At 49.6% G+C, this 12,382-nt stretch overlaps 1 protein-coding gene across 1 annotated transcript in view; it reads right to left on the bottom strand.

Moving 5' to 3' along the window:
- Positions 1-2,975, bottom strand: part of THRAP3 (thyroid hormone receptor associated protein 3) — a 49,546-nt gene extending 46,571 nt beyond the window's left edge. The window contains exon 1 of the mRNA XM_040974208.1: positions 2,902-2,975. The gene's annotated coding sequence lies outside the window, so the exon portion shown is untranslated. The remainder of the gene's footprint in view (positions 1-2,901) is intronic.
- Between the last annotated feature and the right edge of the window lie 9,407 nt (positions 2,976-12,382).

The raw sequence follows: 12,382 nt of genomic DNA, 5'->3' as shown, positions 1-12,382 counted from the left end.
TGAGTCCCCTCTTGAGACCTCCAAGTCACCATTCTCCATCTGTGATATGTTCACCTTTCGCCCTTTCCCACCAGCCTTTAAAGTTCCCCAAAGACAAGACCTTGTCTGTTTCGCAGCTGACTTTACCCTCAGAGCCTAGCACAGGGACTAGTATGGTAGAAGACTTACATGTGCTGCTTGTTCAATCAGTGGATCAGAACCATGTCCCGAGCTGACCTTAGATGTTTCTAGAACGTGAGGACAGTTGAGTGCTGTGGTACAGCAGGTGTCCCATATGGACACCAGTTAGTGCGCTAGCTGCTCTGCTTGCAATCCAGCTCCCTGCTAACGGCCTGGGAAAAGTAGTGGAGATGGCCCAACCGCTTGGACCTCAGCACCCACGGGGCTAACCCAGATGACACTCATGGCTTCAGGCTTTGCCGCCGTCTAGGGAACCAAACAGCGGATAGAAGAGCTCTAGATCTCTGTCCCTCTCTCTCAGCAGCATTGATTTTTCAAGTCAACAAATACATCTTAAAAAAAAGTGTGAGAATCCACCAAATCAGTAATTGATTAGTATTAACCACACTTCCCTCAGAATATCACTACACCTAAGAGAAAATGGTCAACACTCTAAGAGTCTCAATGATTAAGAAAGACTCTTTATTCTAAATCACCGAAATAATGTCCATGTGCACTCCTCACCCAGCCTCATCCTTGCCCATCTCTGTGCTAACTGGAGTCGTAATCTTCTCAAGACAAAACAGGTTACTCTTCCAACAATCCAGAAGTCACTGGTTAACCCAAACTGAAAAGTACTGTTAGAGTATTGGCATAATGTTACTATGTTAAAATGTTAAGAATATTAGTGTTAGGTGATATTAGGCCCTTTTGGGTGAGAAGGCACTACTTCGCTAGGTCAGAAGGCGCCTGAACTGTGGGAAAGCTCCACTTTAGTGATCAATCTGTCTCCCTTGTTTCTTTATCTACCATCTAACCGGGGTGCAGGAAGGCAGGGGCACAGTTACCCGGCCCAGGGACGGGAGGAGCCAGGGTCGGGAGGAGCCATAAAGACAAGGGTGTGAGGATGGGATGAGCCGTAAATAATAAGTGTGGGAATGTAAACAATAAGTGTGGGAACATAAATAATGAGTGTGAGAATGGAACAGATTGCTTGCACCTAAATTTGTTACTTTTGAGTTGACTTTCATATATGTTACAGCCAAGATGGGGTATATAATCTCCAGCCTTATGTTAAGTCGGGGTCCGATCCGCTTGGCTGTGTGCCCCAAGTACGACCTGACCCCAGCATGCTGGCACAATAAACTCTGTTTGCTTTTTGCATTACCAGTGAGACTCTTTGTCATTTTCTGGGGGTTGACTAGCTTGCACCCTAATGTCCGGGTGGGGAGCTATGGCCTGGACTCTAACAGTACCTGTACCCGGTATAAGGGAGTTACACAGAAACCCCCAGTACCACCAGCACTACTGCTAACGCCGGGGCTACACTCCCATCTGCAGGCCACAAACACCCAAATGGCGCAAAAATATTTGAAAAGCAAGAAGGAGCTGGAATTATACCAGCAAGATTTTTGAGACTTTCTTGTTGAAACGCTAATGCAGCTCTTTTATAAATGTAGTCAAGCCTAAAAGGTTTCAGGACAACTTTTTCTTGATAATTAGCTACAAACACTTCTTCACAAAACACATCTCCCAGAAAAAAGCCACCTGGGCTTGATTTGTTCTACAAGTTGTTCCCGGCAGCCAACTAGTTGTTTTGTTTTTTTGTTTTTTTTTGGCTAACAGTCTTCTACAAAAGTAATACACATTAGGCTATACACGGGAGGCACAAACAACATCCCTATCAACAAAGTGCGAGCCATCTAAAGAGGACAAAAATGTCGGCACGCTGGCTTTCCATCCAGGCCTATCATCGAGAAATCCAGAAATCATGGTAATAGTAATAGCAGCTAAGCAGTCGCCAGACTATTTCATTTAATCCTCATGATAACGGTTAAAAGGGGTGGGGGGATATTATTCACTGCTATTTTAGAGGCAAGAAAATAAGAGGCACCTGAGAACGGACTCTTGACCTAAAAATCCAAAGCTGGCAAGGCCAAGATGGGAGCCTGGGCAGACAGCCGGGCTCCGGAGGTCCCGCGGCGGGGCCGCCACTGGAAGCTTCCGCGACGATCTCCTGACCGGGTCCTACCAATCCTGCAATCCAATTACCCAGCTCCCCAGTCAACACCGTCCTCTCCTCCCCCATCCCCCGCCACCCCACCGCCTCTGCGGCCACGCGCCGCGCCCCAAAATGCAGGAAGGGCAAAGAGCCGATCCAAGCGGTGCAGAAGCAAAGGAAATGGCTCCGCAGAAGCAAGCACGCCAATTACCAGTGGAATGCAAGCCGGCCTCATCTCCAGCCCGGGGGGGGGGGCGGTGAAGAGGACCGCTATTATTCCCGGGAAGCAGCGTTAATTGAGCGCCAGCCACATGCGCTCCAGGGGAAGGCAGAACCAGGCCAAGGGAGCCCGGGGGTGGGAGGTGGGAATCTGGAGTTCCGGGGGGAAAGATAGTCCAAATAATAGGGCTCGCACGATCCAAGAGGGACAAGCGGGAAGCGGAGGCCTCCCCTGGCAGCCTCCCAAGAGAAGAAAGAAGCCCACCCCCACGGGCTGCTCGAGAGACGGGGGTTCGTAAACTAGGCCAGAGCGGGGAGAAGCCCTGAAGGGCGGGGAGGGGGAGGAGCCCCAGGGCGCTGGGCCCGCTCAGAAGAGGCCGGGGTGGAAGCGCCGGCGAGCGTCTCCGCCATGGGCCTTCGCCGGGACCCTGATTCAGTCTCCACGCAGGAGAGGAACGAGACGAAATGAGCCGACTGAGCTGGCTGAGCTGGCCCGATTCCCATCAGCGGAGCGCACTCACCTGGGCCCGCCGCAGCGATCGCAGCTGCAGCCTCGCAACGGCACAACCGGCCCGAACCTCGCCCCCGCCCGACAGCGCGCCCCGCGTCCCCGCTCTCCGAAGACGGCGGCAGCAGCAGCGTTCTCCCGCTGCCTCCTGGGAAATGTAGTCCTCCTCCCGCTTCTCTCTGCCGACTTGACGGTCTCGGGGACTACGTTTCCCATAAGAAAAAGCGACCGCGGAGCCCGCCGCTTTGCGTCACGCGCCGAGCTTTCGGCCGTCACGTGGGACCCTCCGTTCCATCCCCTCCCCCGCGCCTGGGTGGCCTGGAGGAAGAGAGGGGAAGGTGGACGGAAGGGGCGGGGGCGTTGCTGACGCCACTGCCCCCACCATTTTGTGACCATCCTTGAGGGAGGACCTGGGCCCCACCTTCCCGCTAGTTGGTTGGCCTCGGTGGTCGGCTACGGGTCCCGGATACGTTTGCCGCCTCTCTTTTTGTAACCTTGAGCAGTCCTTTCCCCTCTCTCAACTTTTTTTCTGCCCGGTAAAATAAAACTCGTCCCTGCTCCTCACAGAGTTGTTGCGAGGTTCTCACGTAAGGCCCTTGGGCGCCTCCGGTACGCTGAGAACGCCACGCAAAATGGAGGGTTTCGGAGTTGGTGGTAGTGTTGCTGATGAGCTCCGTCGTCGGAGCGCCCGGGGGCCGAGACATCCCGCCGGCCTCACTTGCCAGGCTCCTCCGCGCTGCTGCCTTGATGAGAGCACACACAAAGAGGTGTTACGGAGCCCGGGACGTTTGTGAAAGTGGGTGCTCCTTGCCGCCCGAACCAGAAATTTGAAGCCCTGGAACCTGCGTTTCAAACAGACCTCTGAGCCGGCGCTTAGTCAGCCAAGTTTTGCAGAGGCTGATGTCTGGGGCAGTTCTTGCCCTCGTGAAATCACCAATGTAGAGCCCCTCTTTCGTGCTGCGCCTCCTCCTTCCACAGGCCTTCTGCACTTGAATTTCAGCCCCTGTGTTTGGCTTGCCTGCTCATCATCCAGAACGAAGATCAGTTTTTATGGATTTTTCTACCCCCGCCCCCTGAGACAAAGGACGCAAAGTGCATATCAATAAATATTTAAAGAATTCTAACTGCTCTTCTTGAGCTAGCTCCAATGGCAGACCAGCCCTAACCCTGCTGGCTTCAGCACTGGTCGTTGCATACCATGTGCTATGTCCCTTCTTTGAACTGGGTTTCAACAGAAGAGTTCCCCAAGCTCCTCCATCGGAACCGCTCCCAATGCCAGATCCTGAGCACACCGGTGAGGCTATGGGCCAGCCCTACTTAATCTACCTGCTGTCCTGGCAGGAACAGTCAGCACAATCTTCTTTGTAGTTTTAGCCTTTTTTTTTTCTGGAAAATCAGCTTAGTCTGCCCATCACAGCCATGCTGCTTCCTATCATAACACCATTTCCCCTGGGCATAGAGGGAGTCTCTGCTCTTCTTATACTGTGTGACTTTGTGGGGCTGGTGTTTGCCACACTTCTTGCAAAAGGACTGGCATGTTTTAGGAACATTCACCATGCTTGCAGAGGCAAGAAAAGAAAAACAATTAGGGGCCCGGTAGCGTGGTCTAGTGGCCAAAGTCCTTGCCTTGAACGCACCAGGATCCCATATGGGCACCGGTTCTAATTCCAGCAGCTCCACTTCCCATCCAGCTCCCTGCTGGTGGGCTGGGAAATCAGTCAAGGACAGCCCAAAGCCTTAGGACTCTTCACCCACGTGGGAGATCCGGAAAGAAGTTCCTGGCTCCCGGCTCCAGATTGGCACAGTTCCGGCCGTTTCGGTCACTTGGGGAGTGAATCATTGGAAGATCTTCCTCTCTGTCTCTCCTCCATTTGTATATCTGACTTTGTAATAAATAAAAAAAAACTTTTTTTTTTAAAAAAGATTTGTTTATTTATTTTTGGGAAGTCAGACAGAAAGAAGGACAGAAAGAAAGATCTCCTGTCTGCTGGTTCACTCCCCAAGTGGCCACAATGGCCAGAGCTGAGCCAATCCAAAGCTGGGAGCCAGGAGCTTCCTCCAGGTCTCTGGTGTGGGTTCAGGGTCCTCTACTGATTTCTCAGGCCCTAAGCAGGGAGCTGGATGGAAGTGGAGCAGCCAGGATATGAGCCGGTGCCCACATGGGATTCTGGTGCATGCCAGGACACGAACCAGCACCCGTATGGGATCACAGCACATGTAAGGCAAGGACTTTAGCCACTAGGCTACCATGCTGGGCCCAAGAAAAAAAAATTAAAGGCAGATATACAGAAAGAAGGAGAGACAGAAAGAGTAGGCATCAGTTTGAGTTCTAGGTGTGCCACTTCCACTCCAGCTCCTTGCTAATGTGCCTGGGAAAGCAACTGAAGATGGTTCAAATCCTTGTGTCCCTGCACCCATGTGGGAGACCCAGAAGCAGCTTCTTTTTCCTGGTTTTGACCTGAGCCAGACCTAGCTGTTGTGGCCATTTGGGAAGATTAATATCTCTCCCTTCTCTCTTTGTACATTTAATAAACAAAATAAAACTTTAAAAAAATGAGTGGGTCCTAGTTTGATAGGCTAGTGGCGAAAGTCCTTGCCTTACATGTGCTGGGATCCCATACAGGTGCTGGTTCATGTCCTGGCAGGCCCACTTCCAACCCAACTCCCTGCTTGTGGCCTGGGAAAGCAGTGAAGTTTGCCCAAACCTTGGAACCCTGTCCCTGCATGGAAGACCTAGAAGAAGTTCCAGGTTCCTGGCTTTGGATTGCCTCAGCTCCAGCCATTGTGGCCACTTGGGGAGTGAATCAGCAGTTGGAAGATATTTCTCTCTGTCTCTCCTCCTCACTGTATATCTGCCCTTTAATAAAATAGTAGTTTATTTTTTTTTTCCCCAAGAGAGGAGCGTAAAGCTTAATGGAGAGGGACCAACAACCCTGTAAATGGGTTTGGACAATTTGAGTCTAGGCTGCTCTGCTTCTGATCCAGCTTCCTGCTTCTGTGCCTGGGAAAGCAGTTTAAGATGGTCCAAGAACTTGGATCTCTGCCAGCAATATGGGAAACCAGGATGAAATTCCTGGTTCTTGGCTTCTGCCCAGCCCAGCTGCTGCTGTGGTATCCATTTGGGAATGAACTACTGGATGGAAGAGCTGCCTATACCTCTCTGTCTCTTTGCCTTTCAATCAGATAAATAAATAAGCAGCCTAATGAAAATACATACATACAGCAACTAAGTATGCAGTCAACTAGGCAATACCATACTAGGGGAAAGAATGAAAGAGTTTAGTTTCTGGCAGGTTGTGTGAAATGTTTCTGGGCTCCCAAACATTTAGACATTCCTATATGAGCTGAGTGTGAGATGTAAATGGGGGAGAAAAATACTTAGAGCTATAAAACCTACCCGAGTACCATGCCATGTGCCTCAAGAATAAAGGTCACTCTGGCAGACAGCCTGCATGAGGAGAAATGAAAGAGACTGGAGCCCTGGGGGAAATTTCAGGCCTGGGGAAGTGTGGGAAATCATCCCCAGGGTCTCTGCCTCCAACCTGGTGGGTGTGACTTAGCATGTCTGCCCTGCTCTAGGGTGTGACTTTCAATCCTCTATGTAGAACGTGACCTCTGATTGTGATTGAAAGATCGACAGGATTAGGCATGCCTTTCATCCAATCACAGTGTCATCACTGGGTGAAGGGACTACCTGAAAACGCCCTCCTACCCTCCCTTTTCTTAGACCTTTATAAACTTGGAACTTAACTGACTAGATGGACATTCTTTGCCAGCTTGTCTCTGGTGGTTCTTGTGGCAGAAGGCCACCGTCTCCCTCACCCTTGGTGACCTTGGGGCCCTGCTGCCAGGGTCTAAAACCCCTGAGAACTGGTGCCCAAATAGGGACATCAGGACTTCAGAACAGGGACCTGAAGAGTTTGAGACTTTGGCAATCTGGAACCTGAAGAATTTGAGAACTCAAGACCTCAGGACTTCAGACCAGGGACTGCGTGGTTGTGTGCGTCTGTTGCTCTGGCTGCCCCAGGACAGGTAATCCTCTGAGCATGGTCCCTGTGTGTCTGTATTCCTCACCCTCTGTCTACTGCCTAGGTAGGACAACAAAGATGGCAATGTTATTTCTGGTTTGTGTGCTATTGGGAGTTCCACTAGAGGAGAAGCCTAGCAGTAGTGGAATGTAGGCAAAGAGGCCGGGGAGGGGTGAATATCTGTAGCTTTGTAAGTGTGTCCAGGTTATTTGTTGTATGTTTCTTAGGATAATTTATATTGTTGGGGAAGCTGGGACATAGGTGTTCAGCTTAACACCTATCTGTGACTTGCCCATTTGTTCCTCTTGGGTTATGACTGATTGGATTGCCATATGGATCTCAGATTTTCACCCAGATTTCTGCCTGGTTTCTCGCCCCGGTGTGTGGGCCCAATTTGTACTCTGGTTTTCACCCTTTGGTTTGGTTTCTGGGTTAGAGGGTATTTGCTTTCTAGTGGAGCTCTTGGATCTTGGGTGCTCTTGTTTTCTTGACTGTCTCTGAGTGATCATGGGTCAGATAACCTCAGTGACTCAGAATCCAAAAAGCGGAGTCAGACCACCCTGGAGAGAGATTTCTTTGACTCTCAGGACAGTGACATTGAATCCCATTTGGGTACAGAAGAGAAAGTGTGGGTAAACCATGGTTGGAAGAGACACACCACAACCTGGCAGTTCAGCCTAGCAGGGGAATACAGCTGCCCTCGGATTGCTCTTGTTAGCTTTGCTCCAGACCCAGTTATGGGGGAACTCAGGAAGAGAGCCCACAGCCAACAGTGGGTCGCCACTACCTCCACTGGTTTCGAGCCCTCCTGTGCCACCCCATACGGAATCACCCATCACTCATACTATGCCTAATACCTCCTGGGGCAACTTGAAATCCGAAGCAGAGTCAAGGTACCCATTTAATATTTAAATGGGAAGAAGGTGAGACCCCATTCATTAGACTCTTGGTCTTCTTCCATGTATAATTTCTGGTGGAATTTCCTCTGTCCCTTCTCATCATCCAAGTTCAAAATCTCTGAGGGGGTTAGGATTTGGGCTGCCAGTTTAGATAGATACCCATGAGAGTGCTTGGGTTGGATACCTAGCTCTAGCCCCGACCCAAGCATCCTGTTAATACAGACGCTGGTACACAGTGGTGATGATCCAAGCAGTGGGGTTCCTAGATTGGGTTCCAAGCTTCAGACTTTGGTCCAGTCCTTCCCCGGCCATTTTAGGCATTTGGGGAGCAAATTGGTGAATGAGCTCTCTCTCTCCCTCTCCTTCTCTCTCTCTTAAATAATTTAATTGAGGACACGGCATGATAACCTAGTGGCTAAAGTCTTCACCTTGCAGAGGCCGGGATCCCATATGAGCACCGGTTCATGTCTTGGTGGTCCCACTTCCCATCCAGCTTGTGGCCTGGGAAAGCAGTTGAGGATGGTCCAGAGCCTTGGGACGCTGTGTCCATGCGGGAGACCCAGAAGAAGCGCCTATCTTCTGGTTTCAGACAGGCTCAGCTCCAGCCATTGTGGATGCTTGGGGAGTAAGTCAGCAGATGGAAGATCTTCCTCTCTGTTTCTCCTCCTCTCTCTGCATATCTGACATTCCAATAACAAATGAATCTTTAAAAAATAATTTAATTGAAAAATGAATAAAATATCCAAGGAATCCTGGCTTTCTCCTACTTCATCCACAAGTTTGAATGAGCCAAGGAGTCCAATATACTATGTTCCAACATACCTATTGAACCTGCTACCAGCTGCCTCAGGCATATTCATGTCTTCAGACTGCAAAGTGCTTGGAATGGAGAGCCTGGAGTGGAGTAAGAGATATAAGGTATTGGGGCAGGCTTCACCCCAACAGCACTGGAGACACCCTGAAAGTGAAGGTTAAAGTAGAAAGACTGAGAAGACTAGACACCTCAGGACTTGTGCAGATCACACTGAGGATTTAGGTTGTAGCACAGTGGCTTAAACTGCTGCTTGGGACACCCACATCCCATATCCAAGTTCCAGTCCAAGTCTCAGCTACTCTGCTTCCTATGCAGCTCCCTGCTAATGTGCCTGAAAAGGCAGAGGACAATGTCCCAGGTGCTTGGGCTCATGTCACCCATGTAGGAAACCAGCATGGAGTCCCTGGCTCAAGGCTTCTGTAGGCATTTGGAGAGTGAGGCAACAGGCAGAAAAATCAATCAGTCTCTCAATTCCCCTCTATCTCTGTATGTGTGTGCGATTCTTTCAAATAAACATTAAAAAAAATCCACTATGAGATTAGTAAAAAAGTTACGAAGTGTTGATTCTGATCTCTTCCCCAGCCTCCCTGCCTCCCACCTGTCTCCACTGAGCCATGCTCTAGAAGAGAGTGCTGTTCCCTAGTGCAACTCCAGTGCCATCAGATCAAACCCTAAATCCTCAGTGGGAAGGCCCCTGACTATATTTCTACTTTCACCTTGACTTTTACTTTTTTTGTTAAAGATTTATTTATTTTTTATTGGAAAGGCAAATATATAGAGACAAAGATCTTCCATCCGCTGGTTGACACCCCCAAGTGGCTGCAATGGCCAGAAATGAGCCGATCCAAAGCTAGGAGCCAGGAGCCTTTTCTGGATCTCCCACATGGGTGCAGGGTCCCAATTCTTTGGACTGTCCTCAACTGCTTTCCCAGGGCACAAATAGGGAACTAGAATGGAAGTTGAGCAGCTGGGACACGAACCAGTGTCCATATGGGATTCTGGCACATGCAAGGTTAGGACTTTAGCCACTAGGCAATGGCGCCAGACCCCACTTTCAAAAGTTCTTCAGTGGTGTCAGAATGAAGGACAAGGGGCTGGCACTGTGGCATAGCGCATAAAGATGCCATCTGTGGCGCTAGTATCCCATATGGCACCAGCTTGAGACCCGACTGCCCCACTTCTGATCCAGCTCCCTGCTAATATGCCTGGGAAGGCAGCAGAAGACAGCCCAAGTGCTTGGACACTTGCACTCACCTGGAAGATCCAGAAGAAACAAGAGGCTCCTGGCTCTGGACCCGCCAAGCTCTGCCTGTTACTGCCATCTGAGTAGTGAGCCAGCAAATGGAAGATCTCCTGCTCTCACTTGTGACTCCTACACACCCAGTGCTCCTGTAACATGTGCTCCTCTGGACCACATACCGGGCTTCCTGCCTCCTGTGTGCGCTCGCACCCTTCCTCCCCACAATCCCCATTTATCAAAAGCCTATCTCATCAGTGCAAGAACTCACACTCAACAATACCCCACCACTCACTCTGAATTTGTCAGGTGCCATCTCACAGTGTGTGATCTTTGCCTGTCTCATCTATCTGTGAACCTGGGAGCAAACAGAGGGACAGAGTACTGCCCAGGCTGTCCAGTATCTGTCTACTCCTCCCCCCAGGGAACAGCACTCTGACAACTCCTAGAGAGATTCTGTCTCCTCCATTCGGGCTCCTAGGGGAGCAGATGACCCTGGCTGATCAGCATGTTGCAGTCCCTTGGCCACAGTAATTGGCAGGTCGCCCTACCAGGCTTGTTGAGGGAATGAGCATCAGTCGGAGACCCTGGCAGGAGCACCAAGAAAAAGGTCCTCTTATTCTGCCGGGACTGCTGAATAGGAAAAACATAAGCCTGGTCTCATTGTTGGTCATTGTTGCCAGCGTTGCTGTGAATCTTGCTGAGAGATGGGGTAGAGTCCAATGATGTCATCTCTCCTTTTTTTTTTTTTTTTGTAAGACTTATTCTATTTTTATTGGAAAGGCACATTTACAGAAAAAAAGATCTTTCACCTGCTGGTTCACTCCCCAAGTGGCCCCAATGGCTGAAGCTAAGCTGATCTGAAGCCAGGAGCCAGGGGCTTCCTCCGGGTCTCCCATGTAGGTGCAAGATTCTAAGGCTTTGAGTCATTCTCCACCACTTCCCCAGGCCACAAGCAGGGAGAAGGATGGGAAGTGGAGTAGCCAGGACACGAACTGCTGCCCATATTCGATCCCTGTGTTTGCAAGGCAAGGATTTAGCCACTGAGCTATTGCATGGATCCCAGCATCTTTCTCCTTTTTTTTTTTTCAGATTTATATTTAATTTTATTTGAAAAGCAGATTTTTACAGAGATAAAGAGAGAGATGTTCTTGTATCCACTGATTCACTCCACAAATAACCACAATAACCCTATCTGAGATGATTCAAAGTCGATAAGCCAGGAGCTTCTTCCAGGTCATCCATGTCCTCGAGACATTCTCTAATGCTTTCTTAGGTCATGAGCAGGGAGCTGGATGGGAAGTGGAGCAACCGGGACACAAAACAGTACCCATATTGGATCACTGTACTTGGAAGGAAGGAATAGTTCATTGATCTATTGTGCTGAACCTAGCCTCTCTCCTTTTTGAAAAAGATTTATTTGAAAGGCCTCCCTAATTGCTGATGCCTGTGCAGTGGACAGCATGCCCAAGTGTATATGGGGACATGACAGCCAGCCCATTTAGGCCTTCAGAGGACACTGAGTGCCATGTAAGAAGACAGAGAGCAGAACAGGTTGGACAACTCTCCTTGCCAGGATTTGATAGCAACCGTCCGGGTCAGTGGATGCACTGAGGTGGACTGTTTCAGCCAATGGACCTTGCAAGAATTTTCTCAACCTTGGAGCAGTGAAATCAATAGCATCTCAGAACTATCAAAATAGTCAATACCTTTGGAACATTCTTCTCCACATTAGGGTTTCTAAGATGGTATCAAGTGGACATCCCCTATCCCCAGGTACTGATGTAGTTTGGCAGTTGGTAGCAACCACCTTCTCCTCCCTCCCTCTGCTCCCCTTGCCTCCTGTCATATAAGAGAAAAGAGAAGAAAAGGAAAATTGGAAGCACTAGTCCCACCCACCTTTATCAATACCTCGGTCCGGTCCTCCACCCCCCTATTCATCGGTCCTCATGGGCATACATACTTGTCAACTATATGAATAAAATAAAAAATAAAATTAAAGATCTGTTTACTTATTTGAAAGGCAGAGTAACAAGACATATTCCATCTACTGATTCACTTCCCAAATGGTCACAACAGCCAGGTCAAGACCATGAGCCAGGAACTCCATCATGTGTCCTCTATGGGTGTTCTGGAAACAAGTATCTGGACCATCATCAGGTGCTATTAGAGCAGCCAGGACTTGACACTGCACTTGATATGGGATTCTGGTGTCGCAAGTGTTGGTTTAACTCACTGTGCCACAAAGCTGCCCCACCTCTTTTTTAAAAAATATATACATATATATTTTATTGGGCCCAATGTGATGGTTCAGTGACTAAAGTTCTCGCCTTACGTGCTCCAGGATCCCAAATGGGTGCCAGTTTGTATCTTGGCTGCTCTACTTCCCATTCAGCTCCCTGCTTGTGGCCTTGGGAAGGCAGTCCAGGATGGTCCAAAGCCGTGGGACCCTGTGAGTGACCCAGAAGATGCTCCTGGCTTCTCTTTGGATCAGCTCAGTTCTGGCCATTATGGCT

This window comes from Ochotona curzoniae, unplaced genomic scaffold (assembly GCF_017591425.1).
Source record: "Ochotona curzoniae isolate NIBS_2020 unplaced genomic scaffold, NIBS_Ocur_1.0 contig_2404, whole genome shotgun sequence".
Lineage (NCBI taxonomy): Eukaryota > Metazoa > Chordata > Mammalia > Lagomorpha > Ochotonidae > Ochotona > Ochotona curzoniae.
Note: the sequence above shows the minus strand (reverse complement) of the source record. Positions and strands in the feature narration are given on the sequence as shown.